The following is a 14,080-nucleotide window of genomic DNA, read 5'->3' on the forward strand; positions in this document are numbered from 1 at the left end:
CCTTATTTAACCCACACAAAGATGCCAACGGCAGGCGTGACATAATTTTTTGACGCATTATAAAGGATTAGGAAAAAGATAAAAAGCAGCTTACGGCCATACCTCTCTGGTTCCGCCCGATCTCGTCTGATCTCGGAAGCTAGGCAGAGCAGGGCCTGGTTAGTACCTGGATGGAAGACCGCCTGGGAATCCCAGGTGCCGTAAGCTTTTTCACTTCTCTCTCTGAAAGCCGCCCAGCGCCGTAGCTTGTACACCTACACAATTGTAAAAAGTTGATCACATTGTAGAAGAGATGCAATAGGAAGAAGATGAAAGGTGGCTTACGTCCATACCATCGTCAGGCCATTTGAGGTGGCGGGGACTGCAATGGCCATCCACCGATTGGCTGGGACTCCTGGGCGGGTCTTCTCTAGTCCATCCAATTTTCGCCATAGGATGTCACAGCCTTCTTTGCATACCCTTATTTAACCCACACAAAGATGCCAACGGCAGGCGTGACATAATTTTTTGACGCATTATAAAGGATTAGGAAAAAGATAAAAAGCAGCTTACGGCCATACCTCTCTGGTTCCGCCCGATCTCGTCTGATCTCGGAAGCTAAGCAGAGCAGGGCCTGGTTAGTACCTGGATGGAAGACCGCCTGGGAATCCCAGGTGCCGTAAGCTTTTTCACTTCTCTCTGAAAGCTGCAGAGCGCCGCAGATTGTACACCTACAAATTACAAAAAGTATATCACATTGTTGAAGAGATGCATGTTTATTGTTGTTTTAACGTTGGATATGAAAGGCATTTAGACAATATTATCAAACATGATTCCGTTTCATGGTTGCTAAATTAGTGTTGATCAACATTTAACAATTGGCATACTTTTGTTTGTAATTTAGCCGTTGAAATACAGGTGCTAACCAAACATGTTAGATTTACCAAAGAAGAAAAGTAAAGTTCCCTTTAGGTTTTAGGAACCTCTCTTGCCAATGCTAAGAACTGCTTCAATTTTAGAAAAAGAAACTTCTGATTATCTTTGACACGTTTTAAAGGATTAGGAAAAAGATGAAAAGCAGCTTACGGCCATACCTCTCTGGTTCCGCCCGATCTCGTCTGATCTCGGAAGCTAAGCAGAGCAGGGCCTGGTTAGTACCTGAATGGAAGACCGCCTGGGAATCCCAGGTGCCGTAAGCTTTTTCACTTCTCTCTCTGAAAGCCGCCCAGCGCCGTAGCTTGTACACCTACACAATTGTAAAAAGTTGATCACATTGTAGAAGAGATGCAATAGGAAGAAGATGAAAGGTGGCTTACGTCCATACCATCGTCAGGCCATTTGAGGTGGCGGGGACTGCAATGGCCATCCACCGATTGGCTGGGACTCCTGGGCGGGTCTTCTCTAGTCCATCCAATTTTCGCCATAGGATGTCACAGCCTTCTTTGCATACCCTTATTTAACCCACACAAAGATGCCAACGGCAGGCGTGACATAATTTTTTGACGCATTATAAAGGATTAGGAAAAAGATAAAAAGCAGCTTACGGCCATACCTCTCTGGTTCCGCCCGATCTCGTCTGATCTCGGAAGCAAAGCAGAGCAGGGCCTGGTTAGTACCTGGATGGAAGACCGCCTGGGAATCCCAGGTGCCGTAAGCTTTTTCACTTCTCTCTGAAAGCTGCAGAGCGCCGCAGATTGTACACCTACAAATTACAAAAAGTATATCACATTGTTGAAGAGATGCATGTTTATTGTTGTTTTAACGTTGGATATGAAAGGCATTTAGACAATATTATCAAACATGATTCCGTTTCATGGTTGCTAAATTAGTGTTGATGAACATTTAACAATTGGCATACTTTTGTTTGTAATTTAGCCGTTGAAATACAGGTGCTAACCAAACATGTTAGAATTGCCAGTGAAGAAAAGTAAAGTTACCTTCAGGCTTTAGGAACCTCTCTTGCCAATGCTAAGAACTGCTTCAATTTTAGAAAAAGAAACTTCTGATTATCTTTGACACGTTTTAAAGGATTAGGAAAAAGATGAAAAGCAGCTTACGGCCATACCTCTCTGGTTCCGCCCAATCTCGTCTGATCTCGGAAGCTAAGCAGAGCAGGGCCTGGTTAGTACCTGAATGGAAGACCGCCTGGGAATCCCAGGTGCCGTAAGCTTTTTCACTTCTCTCTCTGAAAGCCGCCCAGCGCCGTAGCTTGTACACCTACACAATTGTAAAAAGTTGATCACATTGTAGAAGAGATGCAATAGGAAGAAGATGAAAGGTGGCTTACGTCCATACCATCGTCAGGCCATTTGAGGTGGCGGGGACTGCAATGGCCATCCACCGATTGGCTGGGACTCCTGGGCGGGTCTTCTCTAGTCCATCCAATTTTCGCCATAGGATGTCACAGCCTTCTTTGCATACCCTTATTTAACCCACACAAAGATGCCAACGGCAGGCGTGACATAATTTTTTGACGCATTATAAAGGATTAGGAAAAAGATAAAAAGCAGCTTACGGCCATACCTCTCTGGTTCCGCCCGATCTCGTCTGATCTCGGAAGCTAAGCAGAGCAGGGCCTGGTTAGTACCTGGATGGAAGACCGCCTGGGAATCCCAGGTGCCGTAAGCTTTTTCACTTCTCTCTCTGAAAGCCGCCCAGCGCCGTAGCTTGTACACCTACACAATTGTAAAAAGTTGATCACATTGTAGAAGAGATGCAATAGGAAGAAGATGAAAGGTGGCTTACGTCCATACCATCGTCAGGCCATTTGAGGTGGCGGGGACTGCAATGGCCATCCACCGATTGGCTGGGACTCCTGGGCGGGTCTTCTCTAGTCCATCCAATTTTCGCCATAGGATGTCACAGCCTTCTTTGCATACCCTTATTTAACCCACACAAAGATGCCAACGGCAGGCGTGACATAATTTTTTGACGCATTATAAAGGATTAGGAAAAAGATAAAAAGCAGCTTACGGCCATACCTCTCTGGTTCCGCCCGATCTCGTTTGATCTCGGAAGCTAAGCAGAGCAGGGCCTGGTTAGTACCTGGATGGAAGACCGCCTGGGAATCCCAGGTGCCGTAAGCTTTTTCACTTCTCTCTGAAAGCTGCAGAGCGCCGCAGATTGTACACCTACAAATTACAAAAAGTATATCACATTGTTGAAGAGATGCATGTTTATTGTTGTTTTAACGTTGGATATGAAAGGCATTTAGACAATATTATCAAACATGATTCCGTTTCATGGTTGCTAAATTAGTGTTGATCAACATTTAACAATTGGCATACTTTTGTTTGTAATTTAGCCGTTGAAATACAGGTGCTAACCAAACATGTTAGATTTACCAAAGAAGAATAGTAAAGTTCCCTTTAGGTTTTAGGAACCTCTCTTGCCAATGCTAAGAACTGCTTCAATTTTAGAAAAAGAAACTTCTGATTATCTTTGACACGTTTTAAAGGATTAGGAAAAAGATGAAAAGCAGCTTACGGCCATACCTCTCTGGTTCCGCCCGATCTCGTCTGATCTCGGAAGCTAAGCAGAGCAGGGCCTGGTTAGTACCTGAATGGAAGACCGCCTGGGAATCCCAGGTGCCGTAAGCTTTTTCACTTCTCTCTCTGAAAGCCGCCCAGCGCCGTAGCTTGTACACCTACACAATTGTAAAAAGTTGATCACATTGTAGAAGAGATGCAATAGGAAGAAGATGAAAGGTGGCTTACGTCCATACCATCGTCAGGCCATTTGAGGTGGCGGGGACTGCAATGGCCATCCACCGATTGGCTGGGACTCCTGGGCGGGTCTTCTCTAGTCCATCCAATTTTCGCCATAGGATGTCACAGCCTTCTTTGCATACCCTTATTTAACCCACACAAAGATGCCAACGGCAGGCGTGACATAATTTTTTGACGCATTATAAAGGATTAGGAAAAAGATAAAAAGCATCTTACGGTCATACCTCTCTGCTTCCGCCCGATCTCGTCTGATCTTGGAAGCTAAGCAGAGCAGGGCCTGGTTAGTACCTGGATGGAAGACCGCCTGGGAATCCCAGGTGCCGTAAGCTTTTTCACTTCTCTCTCTGAAAGCCGCCCAGCGCCGTAGCTTGTACACCTACACAATTGTAAAAAGTTGATCACATTGTAGAAGAGATGCAATAGGAAGAAGATGAAAGGTGGCTTACGTCCATACCATCGTCAGGCCATTTGAGGTGGCGGGGACTGCAATGGCCATCCACCGATTGGCTGGGACTCCTGGGCGGGTCTTCTCTAGTCCATCCAATTTTCGCCATAGGATGTCACAGCCTTCTTTGCATACCCTTATTTAACCCACACAAAGATGCCAACGGCAGGCGTGACATAATTTTTTGACGCATTATAAAGGATTAGGAAAAAGATAAAAAGCAGCTTACGGCCATACCTCTCTGCTTCCGCCCGATCTCGTCTGATCTCGGAAGCTAAGCAGACCAGGGCCTGGTTAGTACCTGGATGGAAGACCGCCTGGGAATCCCAGGTGCCGTAAGCTTTTTCACTTCTCTCTGAAAGCTGCAGAGCGCCGCAGATTGTACACCTACAAATTACAAAAAGTATATCACATTGTTGAAGAGATGCATGTTTATTGTTGTTTTAACGTTGGATATGAAAGGCATTTAGACAATATTATCAAACATGATTCCGTTTCATGGTTGCTAAATTAGTGTTGATCAACATTTAACAATTGGCATACTTTTGTTTGTAATTTAGCCGTTGAAATACAGGTGCTAACCCAACATGTTAGAATTGCCAGTGAAGAAAAGTAAAGTTACCTTCAGGCTTTAGGAACCTCTCTTGCCAATGCTAAGAACTGCTTCAATTTTAGAAAAAGAAACTTCTGATTATCTTTGACACGTTTTAAAGGATTAGGAAAAAGATGAAAAGCAGCTTACGGCCATACCTCTCTGGTTCCGCCCGATCTCGTCTGATCTCGGAAGCTAAGCAGAGCAGGGCCTGGTTAGTACCTGAATGGAAGACCGCCTGGGAATCCCAGGTGCCGTAAGCTTTTTCACTTCTCTCTCTGAAAGCCGCCCAGCGCCGTAGCTTGTACACCTACACAATTGTAAAAAGTTGATCACATTGTAGAAGAGATGCAATAGGAAGAAGATGAAAGGTGGCTTACGTCCATACCATCGTCAGGCCATTTGAGGTGGCGGGGACTGCAATGGCCATCCACCGATTGGCTGGGACTCCTGGGCGGGTCTTCTCTAGTCCATCCAATTTTCGCCATAGGATGTCACAGCCTTCTTTGCATACCCTTATTTAACCCACACAAAGATGCCAACGGCAGGCGTGACATAATTTTTTGACGCATTATAAAGGATTAGGAAAAAGATAAAAAGCAGCTTACGGCCATACCTCTCTGCTTCCGCCCGATCTCGTCTGATCTCGGAAGCTAAGCAGACCAGGGCCTGGTTAGTACCTGGATGGAAGACCGCCTGGGAATCCCAGGTGCCGTAAGCTTTTTCACTTCTCTCTGAAAGCTGCAGAGCGCCGCAGATTGTACACCTACAAATTACAAAAAGTATATCACATTGTTGAAGAGATGCATGTTTATTGTTGTTTTAACGTTGGATATGAAAGGCATTTAGACAATATTATCAAACATGATTCCGTTTCATGGTTGCTAAATTAGTGTTGATCAACATTTAACAATTGGCATACTTTTGTTTGTAATTTAGCCGTTGAAATACAGGTGCTAACCAAACATGTTAGATTTACCAAAGAAGAAAAGTAAAGTTCCCTTTAGGTTTTAGGAACCTCTCTTGCCAATGCTAAGAACTGCTTCAATTTTAGAAAAAGAAACTTCTGATTATCTTTGACACGTTTTAAAGGATTAGGAAAAAGATGAAAAGCAGCTTACGGCCATACCTCTCTGGTTCCGCCCGATCTCGTCTGATCTCGGAAGCTAAGCAGAGCAGGGCCTGGTTAGTACCTGAATGGAAGACCGCCTGGGAATCCCAGGTGCCGTAAGCTTTTTCACTTCTCTCTCTGAAAGCCGCCCAGCGCCGTAGCTTGTACACCTACACAATTGTAAAAAGTTGATCACATTGTAGAAGAGATGCAATAGGAAGAAGATGAAAGGTGGCTTACGTCCATACCATCGTCAGGCCATTTGAGGTGGCGGGGACTGCAATGGCCATCCACCGATTGGCTGGGACTCCTGGGCGGGTCTTCTCTAGTCCATCCAATTTTCGCCATAGGATGTCACAGCCTTCTTTGCATACCCTTATTTAACCCACACAAAGATGCCAACGGCAGGCGTGACATAATTTTTTGACGCATTATAAAGGATTAGGAAAAAGATAAAAAGCAGCTTACGGCCATACCTCTCTGGTTCCGCCCGATCTCGTCTGATCTCGGAAGCTAAGCAGAGCAGGGCCTGGTTAGTACCTGGATGGAAGACCGCCTGGGAATCCCAGGTGCCGTAAGCTTTTTCACTTCTCTCTCTGAAAGCCGCCCAGCGCCGTAGCTTGTACACCTACACAATTGTAAAAAGTTGATCACATTGTAGAAGAGATGCAATAGGAAGAAGATGAAAGGTGGCTTACGTCCATACCATCGTCAGGCCATTTGAGGTGGCGGGGACTGCAATGGCCATCCACCGATTGGCTGGGACTCCTGGGCGGGTCTTCTCTAGTCCATCCAATTTTCGCCATAGGATGTCACAGCCTTCTTTGCATACCCTTATTTAACCCACACAAAGATGCCAACGGCAGGCGTGACATAATTTTTTGACGCATTATAAAGGATTAGGAAAAAGATAAAAAGCAGCTTACGGCCATACCTCTCTGGTTCCGCCCGATCTCGTCTGATCTCGGAAGCTAAGCAGAGCAGGGCCTGGTTAGTACCTGGATGGAAGACCGCCTGGGAATCCCAGGTGCCGTAAGCTTTTTCACTTCTCTCTGAAAGCTGCAGAGCGCCGCAGATTGTACACCTACAAATTACAAAAAGTATATCACATTGTTGAAGAGATGCATGTTTATTGTTGTTTTAACGTTGGATATGAAAGGCATTTAGACAATATTATCAAACATGATTCCGTTTCATGGTTGCTAAATTAGTGTTGATCAACATTTAACAATTGGCATACTTTTGTTTGTAATTTAGCCGTTGAAATACAGGTGCTAACCAAACATGTTAGATTTACCAAAGAAGAAAAGTAAAGTTCCCTTTAGGTTTTAGGAACCTCTCTTGCCAATGCTAAGAACTGCTTCAATTTTAGAAAAAGAAACTTCTGATTATCTTTGACACGTTTTAAAGGATTAGGAAAAAGATGAAAAGCAGCTTACGGCCATACCTCTCTGGTTCCGCCCGATCTCGTCTGATCTCGGAAGCTAAGCAGAGCAGGGCCTGGTTAGTACCTGAATGGAAGACCGCCTGGGAATCCCAGGTGCCGTAAGCTTTTTCACTTCTCTCTCTGAAAGCCGCCCAGCGCCGTAGCTTGTACACCTACACAATTGTAAAAAGTTGATCACATTGTAGAAGAGATGCAATAGGAAGAAGATGAAAGGTGGCTTACGTCCATACCATCGTCAGGCCATTTGAGGTGGCGGGGACTGCAATGGCCATCCACCGATTGGCTGGGACTCCTGGGCGGGTCTTCTCTAGTCCATCCAATTTTCGCCATAGGATGTCACAGCCTTCTTTGCATACCCTTATTTAACCCACACAAAGATGCCAACGGCAGGCGTGACATAATTTTTTGACGCATTATAAAGGATTAGGAAAAAGATAAAAAGCAGCTTACGGCCATACCTCTCTGGTTCCGCCCGATCTCGTCTGATCTCGGAAGCTAAGCAGAGCAGGGCCTGGTTAGTACCTGGATGGAAGACCGCCTGGGAATCCCAGGTGCCGTAAGCTTTTTCACTTCTCTCTGAAAGCTGCAGAGCGCCGCAGATTGTACACCTACAAATTACAAAAAGTATATCACATTGTTGAAGAGATGCATGTTTATTGTTGTTTTAACGTTGGATATGAAAGGCATTTAGACAATATTATCAAACATGATTCCGTTTCATGGTTGCTAAATTAGTGTTGATGAACATTTAACAATTGGCATACTTTTGTTTGTAATTTAGCCGTTGAAATACAGGTGCTAACCAAACATGTTAGAATTGCCAGTGAAGAAAAGTAAAGTTACCTTCAGGCTTTAGGAACCTCTCTTGCCAATGCTAAGAACTGCTTCAATTTTAGAAAAAGAAACTTCTGATTATCTTTGACACGTTTTAAAGGATTAGGAAAAAGATGAAAAGCAGCTTACGGCCATACCTCTCTGGTTCCGCCCAATCTCGTCTGATCTCGGAAGCTAAGCAGAGCAGGGCCTGGTTAGTACCTGAATGGAAGACCGCCTGGGAATCCCAGGTGCCGTAAGCTTTTTCACTTCTCTCTCTGAAAGCCGCCCAGCGCCGTAGCTTGTACACCTACACAATTGTAAAAAGTTGATCACATTGTAGAAGAGATGCAATAGGAAGAAGATGAAAGGTGGCTTACGTCCATACCATCGTCAGGCCATTTGAGGTGGCGGGGACTGCAATGGCCATCCACCGATTGGCTGGGACTCCTGGGCGGGTCTTCTCTAGTCCATCCAATTTTTGCCATAGGATGTCACAGCCTTCTTTGCATACCCTTATTTAACCCACACAAAGATGCCAACGGCAGGCGTGACATAATTTTTTGACGCATTATAAAGGATTAGGAAAAAGATAAAAAGCAGCTTACGGTCATACCTCTCTGCTTCCGCCCGATCTCGTCTGATCTTGGAAGCTAAGCAGAGCAGGGCCTGGTTAGTACCTGGATGGAAGACCGCCTGGGAATCCCAGGTGCCGTAAGCTTTTTCACTTCTCTCTCTGAAAGCCGCCCAGCGCCGTAGCTTGTACACCTACACAATTGTAAAAAGTTGATCACATTGTAGAAGAGATGCAATAGGAAGAAGATGAAAGGTGGCTTACGTCCATACCATCGTCAGGCCATTTGAGGTGGCGGGGACTGCAATGGCCATCCACCGATTGGCTGGGACTCCTGGGCGGGTCTTCTCTAGTCCATCCAATTTTCGCCATAGGATGTCACAGCCTTCTTTGCATACCCTTATTTAACCCACACAAAGATGCCAACGGCAGGCGTGACATAATTTTTTGACGCATTATAAAGGATTAGGAAAAAGATAAAAAGCAGCTTACGGCCATACCTCTCTGGTTCCGCCCGATCTCGTCTGATCTCGGAAGCTAAGCAGAGCAGGGCCTGGTTAGTACCTGGATGGAAGACCGCCTGGGAATCCCAGGTGCCGTAAGCTTTTTCACTTCTCTCTGAAAGCTGCAGAGCGCCGCAGATTGTACACCTACAAATTACAAAAAGTATATCACATTGTTGAAGAGATGCATGTTTATTGTTGTTTTAACGTTGGATATGAAAGGCATTTAGACAATATTATCAAACATGATTCCGTTTCATGGTTGCTAAATTAGTGTTGATCAACATTTAACAATTGGCATACTTTTGTTTGTAATTTAGCCGTTGAAATACAGGTGCTAACCAAACATGTTAGATTTACCAAAGAAGAATAGTAAAGTTCCCTTTAGGTTTTAGGAACCTCTCTTGCCAATGCTAAGAACTGCTTCAATTTTAGAAAAAGAAACTTCTGATTATCTTTGACACGTTTTAAAGGATTAGGAAAAAGATGAAAAGCAGCTTACGGCCATACCTCTCTGGTTCCGCCCGATCTCGTCTGATCTCGGAAGCTAAGCAGAGCAGGGCCTGGTTAGTACCTGAATGGAAGACCGCCTGGGAATCCCAGGTGCCGTAAGCTTTTTCACTTCTCTCTCTGAAAGCCGCCCAGCGCCGTAGCTTGTACACCTACACAATTGTAAAAAGTTGATCACATTGTAGAAGAGATGCAATAGGAAGAAGATGAAAGGTGGCTTACGTCCATACCATCGTCAGGCCATTTGAGGTGGCGGGGACTGCAATGGCCATCCACCGATTGGCTGGGACTCCTGGGCGGGTCTTCTCTAGTCCATCCAATTTTTGCCATAGGATGTCACAGCCTTCTTTGCATACCCTTATTTAACCCACACAAAGATGCCAACGGCAGGCGTGACATAATTTTTTGACGCATTATAAAGGATTAGGAAAAAGATAAAAAGCAGCTTACGGTCATACCTCTCTGCTTCCGCCCGATCTCGTCTGATCTTGGAAGCTAAGCAGAGCAGGGCCTGGTTAGTACCTGGATGGAAGACCGCCTGGGAATCCCAGGTGCCGTAAGCTTTTTCACTTCTCTCTCTGAAAGCCGCCCAGCGCCGTAGCTTGTACACCTACACAATTGTAAAAAGTTGATCACATTGTAGAAGAGATGCAATAGGAAGAAGATGAAAGGTGGCTTACGTCCATACCATCGTCAGGCCATTTGAGGTGGCGGGGACTGCAATGGCCATCCACCGATTGGCTGGGACTCCTGGGCGGGTCTTCTCTAGTCCATCCAATTTTCGCCATAGGATGTCACAGCCTTCTTTGCATACCCTTATTTAACCCACACAAAGATGCCAACGGCAGGCGTGACATAATTTTTTGACGCATTATAAAGGATTAGGAAAAAGATAAAAAGCAGCTTACGGCCATACCTCTCTGGTTCCGCCCGATCTCGTCTGATCTCGGAAGCTAAGCAGAGCAGGGCCTGGTTAGTACCTGGATGGAAGACCGCCTGGGAATCCCAGGTGCCGTAAGCTTTTTCACTTCTCTCTGAAAGCTGCAGAGCGCCGCAGATTGTACACCTACAAATTACAAAAAGTATATCACATTGTTGAAGAGATGCATGTTTATTGTTGTTTTAACGTTGGATATGAAAGGCATTTAGACAATATTATCAAACATGATTCCGTTTCATGGTTGCTAAATTAGTGTTGATCAACATTTAACAATTGGCATACTTTTGTTTGTAATTTAGCCGTTGAAATACAGGTGCTAACCAAACATGTTAGATTTACCAAAGAAGAAAAGTAAAGTTCCCTTTAGGTTTTAGGAACCTCTCTTGCCAATGCTAAGAACTGCTTCAATTTTAGAAAAAGAAACTTCTGATTATCTTTGACACGTTTTAAAGGATTAGGAAAAAGATGAAAAGCAGCTTACGGCCATACCTCTCTGGTTCCGCCCGATCTCGTCTGATCTCGGAAGCTAAGCAGAGCAGGGCCTGGTTAGTACCTGAATGGAAGACCGCCTGGGAATCCCAGGTGCCGTAAGCTTTTTCACTTCTCTCTCTGAAAGCCGCCCAGCGCCGTAGCTTGTACACCTACACAATTGTAAAAAGTTGATCACATTGTAGAAGAGATGCAATAGGAAGAAGATGAAAGGTGGCTTACGTCCATACCATCGTCAGGCCATTTGAGGTGGCGGGGACTGCAATGGCCATCCACCGATTGGCTGGGACTCCTGGGCGGGTCTTCTCTAGTCCATCCAATTTTCGCCATAGGATGTCACAGCCTTCTTTGCATACCCTTATTTAACCCACACAAAGATGCCAACGGCAGGCGTGACATAATTTTTTGACGCATTATAAAGGATTAGGAAAAAGATAAAAAGCAGCTTACGGCCATACCTCTCTGCTTCCGCCCGATCTCGTCTGATCTCGGAAGCTAAGCAGAGCAGGGCCTGGTTAGTACCTGGATGGAAGACCGCCTGGGAATCCCAGGTGCCGTAAGCTTTTTCACTTCTCTCTCTGAAAGCCGCCCAGCGCCGTAGCTTGTACACCTACACAATTGTAAAAAGTTGATCACATTGTAGAAGAGATGCAATAGGAAGAAGATGAAAGGTGGCTTACGTCCATACCATCGTCAGGCCATTTGAGGTGGCGGGGACTGCAATGGCCATCCACCGATTGGCTGGGACTCCTGGGCGGGTCTTCTCTAGTCCATCCAATTTTCGCCATAGGATGTCACAGCCTTCTTTGCATACCCTTATTTAACCCACACAAAGATGCCAACGGCAGGCGTGACATAATTTTTTGACGCATTATAAAGGATTAGGAAAAAGATAAAAAGCAGCTTACGGCCATACCTCTCTGGTTCCGCCCGATCTCGTCTGATCTCGGAAGCTAAGCAGAGCAGGGCCTGGTTAGTACCTGGATGGAAGACCGCCTGGGAATCCCAGGTGCCGTAAGCTTTTTCACTTCTCTCTCTGAAAGCCGCCCAGCGCCGTAGCTTGTACACCTACACAATTGTAAAAAGTTGATCACATTGTAGAAGAGATGCAATAGGAAGAAGATGAAAGGTGGCTTACGTCCATACCATCGTCAGGCCATTTGAGGTGGCGGGGACTGCAATGGCCATCCACCGATTGGCTGGGACTCCTGGGCGGGTCTTCTCTAGTCCATCCAATTTTCGCCATAGGATGTCACAGGCTTCTTTGCATACCCTTATTTAACCCACACAAAGATGCCAACGGCAGGCGTGACATAATTTTTTGACGCATTATAAAGGATTAGGAAAAAGATAAAAAGCAGCTTACGGCCATACCTCTCTGGTTCCGCCCGATCTCGTCTGATCTCGGAAGCTAAGCAGAGCAGGGCCTGGTTAGTACCTGGATGGAAGACCGCCTGGGAATCCCAGGTGCCGTAAGCTTTTTCACTTCTCTCTGAAAGCTGCAGAGCGCCGCAGATTGTACACCTACAAATTACAAAAAGTATATCACATTGTTGAAGAGATGCATGTTTATTGTTGTTTTAACGTTGGATATGAAAGGCATTTAGACAATATTATCAAACATGATTCCGTTTCATGGTTGCTAAATTAGTGTTGATCAACATTTAACAATTGGCATACTTTTGTTTGTAATTTAGCCGTTGAAATACAGGTGCTAACCAAACATGTTAGATTTACCAAAGAAGAATAGTAAAGTTCCCTTTAGGTTTTAGGAACCTCTCTTGCCAATGCTAAGAACTGCTTCAATTTTAGAAAAAGAAACTTCTGATTATCTTTGACACGTTTTAAAGGATTAGGAAAAAGATGAAAAGCAGCTTACGGCCATACCTCTCTGGTTCCGCCCGATCTCGTCTGATCTCGGAAGCTAAGCAGAGCAGGGCCTGGTTAGTACCTGAATGGAAGACCGCCTGGGAATCCCAGGTGCCGTAAGCTTTTTCACTTCTCTCTCTGAAAGCCGCCCAGCGCCGTAGCTTGTACACCTACACAATTGTAAAAAGTTGATCACATTGTAGAAGAGATGCAATAGGAAGAAGATGAAAGGTGGCTTACGTCCATACCATCGTCAGGCCATTTGAGGTGGCGGGGACTGCAATGGCCATCCACCGATTGGCTGGGACTCCTGGGCGGGTCTTCTCTAGTCCATCCAATTTTTGCCATAGGATGTCACAGCCTTCTTTGCATACCCTTATTTAACCCACACAAAGATGCCAACGGCAGGCGTGACATAATTTTTTGACGCATTATAAAGGATTAGGAAAAAGATAAAAAGCAGCTTACGGTCATACCTCTCTGCTTCCGCCCGATCTCGTCTGATCTTGGAAGCTAAGCAGAGCAGGGCCTGGTTAGTACCTGGATGGAAGACCGCCTGGGAATCCCAGGTGCCGTAAGCTTTTTCACTTCTCTCTCTGAAAGCCGCCCAGCGCCGTAGCTTGTACACCTACACAATTGTAAAAAGTTGATCACATTGTAGAAGAGATGCAATAGGAAGAAGATGAAAGGTGGCTTTCGTCCATACCATCGTCAGGCCATTTGAGGTGGCGGGGACTGCAATGGCCATCCACCGATTGGCTGGGACTCCTGGGCGGGTCTTCTCTAGTCCATCCAATTTTCGCCATAGGATGTCACAGCCTTCTTTGCATACCCTTATTTAACCCACACAAAGATGCCAACGGCAGGCGTGACATAATTTTTTGACGCATTATAAAGGATTAGGAAAAAGATAAAAAGCAGCTTACGGCCATACCTCTCTGGTTCCGCCCGATCTCGTCTGATCTCGGAAGCTAAGCAGAGCAGGGCCTGGTTAGTACCTGGATGGAAGACCGCCTGGGAATCCCAGGTGCCGTAAGCTTTTTCACTTCTCTCTGAAAGCTGCAGAGCGCCGCAGATTGT

The 14,080-nt window shown here is 45.5% G+C and overlaps 30 non-coding genes across 30 annotated transcripts; all 30 read left to right on the forward strand.

Moving 5' to 3' along the window:
* The first annotated feature begins 88 nt into the window (after positions 1–88).
* Positions 89–207, forward strand: LOC134110023 (5S ribosomal RNA). The gene has a single exon (XR_009943417.1). It is a non-coding gene; the product is annotated as a 5S ribosomal RNA (ribosomal RNA).
* A 339-nt stretch (positions 208–546) lies between these two features.
* LOC134110592 (5S ribosomal RNA) lies at positions 547–665 on the forward strand. The gene has a single exon (XR_009943977.1). It is a non-coding gene; the product is annotated as a 5S ribosomal RNA (ribosomal RNA).
* A 394-nt stretch (positions 666–1,059) lies between these two features.
* LOC134109854 (5S ribosomal RNA) lies at positions 1,060–1,178 on the forward strand. The gene has a single exon (XR_009943249.1). It is a non-coding gene; the product is annotated as a 5S ribosomal RNA (ribosomal RNA).
* A 339-nt stretch (positions 1,179–1,517) lies between these two features.
* On the forward strand, positions 1,518–1,636 carry LOC134109904 (5S ribosomal RNA). The gene has a single exon (XR_009943299.1). It is a non-coding gene; the product is annotated as a 5S ribosomal RNA (ribosomal RNA).
* A 394-nt stretch (positions 1,637–2,030) lies between these two features.
* On the forward strand, positions 2,031–2,149 carry LOC134110151 (5S ribosomal RNA). Its single transcript, XR_009943545.1, has one exon. It is a non-coding gene; the product is annotated as a 5S ribosomal RNA (ribosomal RNA).
* A 339-nt stretch (positions 2,150–2,488) lies between these two features.
* On the forward strand, positions 2,489–2,607 carry LOC134110603 (5S ribosomal RNA). Its single transcript, XR_009943988.1, has one exon. It is a non-coding gene; the product is annotated as a 5S ribosomal RNA (ribosomal RNA).
* Positions 2,608–2,946: 339 nt separating this feature from the next.
* LOC134109790 (5S ribosomal RNA) lies at positions 2,947–3,065 on the forward strand. Its single transcript, XR_009943185.1, has one exon. It is a non-coding gene; the product is annotated as a 5S ribosomal RNA (ribosomal RNA).
* Positions 3,066–3,459: 394 nt separating this feature from the next.
* On the forward strand, positions 3,460–3,578 carry LOC134109855 (5S ribosomal RNA). The gene has a single exon (XR_009943250.1). It is a non-coding gene; the product is annotated as a 5S ribosomal RNA (ribosomal RNA).
* A 339-nt stretch (positions 3,579–3,917) lies between these two features.
* Positions 3,918–4,036, forward strand: LOC134110194 (5S ribosomal RNA). The gene has a single exon (XR_009943588.1). It is a non-coding gene; the product is annotated as a 5S ribosomal RNA (ribosomal RNA).
* A 339-nt stretch (positions 4,037–4,375) lies between these two features.
* LOC134110135 (5S ribosomal RNA) lies at positions 4,376–4,494 on the forward strand. Its single transcript, XR_009943529.1, has one exon. It is a non-coding gene; the product is annotated as a 5S ribosomal RNA (ribosomal RNA).
* Positions 4,495–4,888: 394 nt separating this feature from the next.
* LOC134109856 (5S ribosomal RNA) lies at positions 4,889–5,007 on the forward strand. The gene has a single exon (XR_009943251.1). It is a non-coding gene; the product is annotated as a 5S ribosomal RNA (ribosomal RNA).
* Positions 5,008–5,346: 339 nt separating this feature from the next.
* LOC134110137 (5S ribosomal RNA) lies at positions 5,347–5,465 on the forward strand. The gene has a single exon (XR_009943531.1). It is a non-coding gene; the product is annotated as a 5S ribosomal RNA (ribosomal RNA).
* Positions 5,466–5,859: 394 nt separating this feature from the next.
* On the forward strand, positions 5,860–5,978 carry LOC134109857 (5S ribosomal RNA). The gene has a single exon (XR_009943252.1). It is a non-coding gene; the product is annotated as a 5S ribosomal RNA (ribosomal RNA).
* Positions 5,979–6,317: 339 nt separating this feature from the next.
* On the forward strand, positions 6,318–6,436 carry LOC134110615 (5S ribosomal RNA). The gene has a single exon (XR_009944000.1). It is a non-coding gene; the product is annotated as a 5S ribosomal RNA (ribosomal RNA).
* Positions 6,437–6,775: 339 nt separating this feature from the next.
* LOC134110626 (5S ribosomal RNA) lies at positions 6,776–6,894 on the forward strand. Its single transcript, XR_009944011.1, has one exon. It is a non-coding gene; the product is annotated as a 5S ribosomal RNA (ribosomal RNA).
* Positions 6,895–7,288: 394 nt separating this feature from the next.
* LOC134109859 (5S ribosomal RNA) lies at positions 7,289–7,407 on the forward strand. The gene has a single exon (XR_009943254.1). It is a non-coding gene; the product is annotated as a 5S ribosomal RNA (ribosomal RNA).
* A 339-nt stretch (positions 7,408–7,746) lies between these two features.
* On the forward strand, positions 7,747–7,865 carry LOC134110637 (5S ribosomal RNA). Its single transcript, XR_009944022.1, has one exon. It is a non-coding gene; the product is annotated as a 5S ribosomal RNA (ribosomal RNA).
* A 394-nt stretch (positions 7,866–8,259) lies between these two features.
* On the forward strand, positions 8,260–8,378 carry LOC134110152 (5S ribosomal RNA). The gene has a single exon (XR_009943546.1). It is a non-coding gene; the product is annotated as a 5S ribosomal RNA (ribosomal RNA).
* Positions 8,379–8,717: 339 nt separating this feature from the next.
* Positions 8,718–8,836, forward strand: LOC134110108 (5S ribosomal RNA). Its single transcript, XR_009943502.1, has one exon. It is a non-coding gene; the product is annotated as a 5S ribosomal RNA (ribosomal RNA).
* Positions 8,837–9,175: 339 nt separating this feature from the next.
* Positions 9,176–9,294, forward strand: LOC134110648 (5S ribosomal RNA). The gene has a single exon (XR_009944033.1). It is a non-coding gene; the product is annotated as a 5S ribosomal RNA (ribosomal RNA).
* A 394-nt stretch (positions 9,295–9,688) lies between these two features.
* On the forward strand, positions 9,689–9,807 carry LOC134109860 (5S ribosomal RNA). The gene has a single exon (XR_009943255.1). It is a non-coding gene; the product is annotated as a 5S ribosomal RNA (ribosomal RNA).
* A 339-nt stretch (positions 9,808–10,146) lies between these two features.
* LOC134110109 (5S ribosomal RNA) lies at positions 10,147–10,265 on the forward strand. Its single transcript, XR_009943503.1, has one exon. It is a non-coding gene; the product is annotated as a 5S ribosomal RNA (ribosomal RNA).
* A 339-nt stretch (positions 10,266–10,604) lies between these two features.
* LOC134110659 (5S ribosomal RNA) lies at positions 10,605–10,723 on the forward strand. Its single transcript, XR_009944044.1, has one exon. It is a non-coding gene; the product is annotated as a 5S ribosomal RNA (ribosomal RNA).
* Positions 10,724–11,117: 394 nt separating this feature from the next.
* Positions 11,118–11,236, forward strand: LOC134109861 (5S ribosomal RNA). Its single transcript, XR_009943256.1, has one exon. It is a non-coding gene; the product is annotated as a 5S ribosomal RNA (ribosomal RNA).
* A 339-nt stretch (positions 11,237–11,575) lies between these two features.
* On the forward strand, positions 11,576–11,694 carry LOC134109793 (5S ribosomal RNA). Its single transcript, XR_009943188.1, has one exon. It is a non-coding gene; the product is annotated as a 5S ribosomal RNA (ribosomal RNA).
* A 339-nt stretch (positions 11,695–12,033) lies between these two features.
* Positions 12,034–12,152, forward strand: LOC134109792 (5S ribosomal RNA). Its single transcript, XR_009943187.1, has one exon. It is a non-coding gene; the product is annotated as a 5S ribosomal RNA (ribosomal RNA).
* A 339-nt stretch (positions 12,153–12,491) lies between these two features.
* LOC134109803 (5S ribosomal RNA) lies at positions 12,492–12,610 on the forward strand. The gene has a single exon (XR_009943198.1). It is a non-coding gene; the product is annotated as a 5S ribosomal RNA (ribosomal RNA).
* A 394-nt stretch (positions 12,611–13,004) lies between these two features.
* LOC134109862 (5S ribosomal RNA) lies at positions 13,005–13,123 on the forward strand. The gene has a single exon (XR_009943257.1). It is a non-coding gene; the product is annotated as a 5S ribosomal RNA (ribosomal RNA).
* Positions 13,124–13,462: 339 nt separating this feature from the next.
* Positions 13,463–13,581, forward strand: LOC134110110 (5S ribosomal RNA). Its single transcript, XR_009943504.1, has one exon. It is a non-coding gene; the product is annotated as a 5S ribosomal RNA (ribosomal RNA).
* Positions 13,582–13,920: 339 nt separating this feature from the next.
* LOC134109814 (5S ribosomal RNA) lies at positions 13,921–14,039 on the forward strand. The gene has a single exon (XR_009943209.1). It is a non-coding gene; the product is annotated as a 5S ribosomal RNA (ribosomal RNA).
* The last annotated feature ends 41 nt before the right edge of the window (positions 14,040–14,080 follow it).

Source organism: Pungitius pungitius, unplaced genomic scaffold (genome assembly GCF_949316345.1).
Source record: "Pungitius pungitius unplaced genomic scaffold, fPunPun2.1 scaffold_37, whole genome shotgun sequence".
NCBI lineage: Eukaryota > Metazoa > Chordata > Actinopteri > Perciformes > Gasterosteidae > Pungitius > Pungitius pungitius.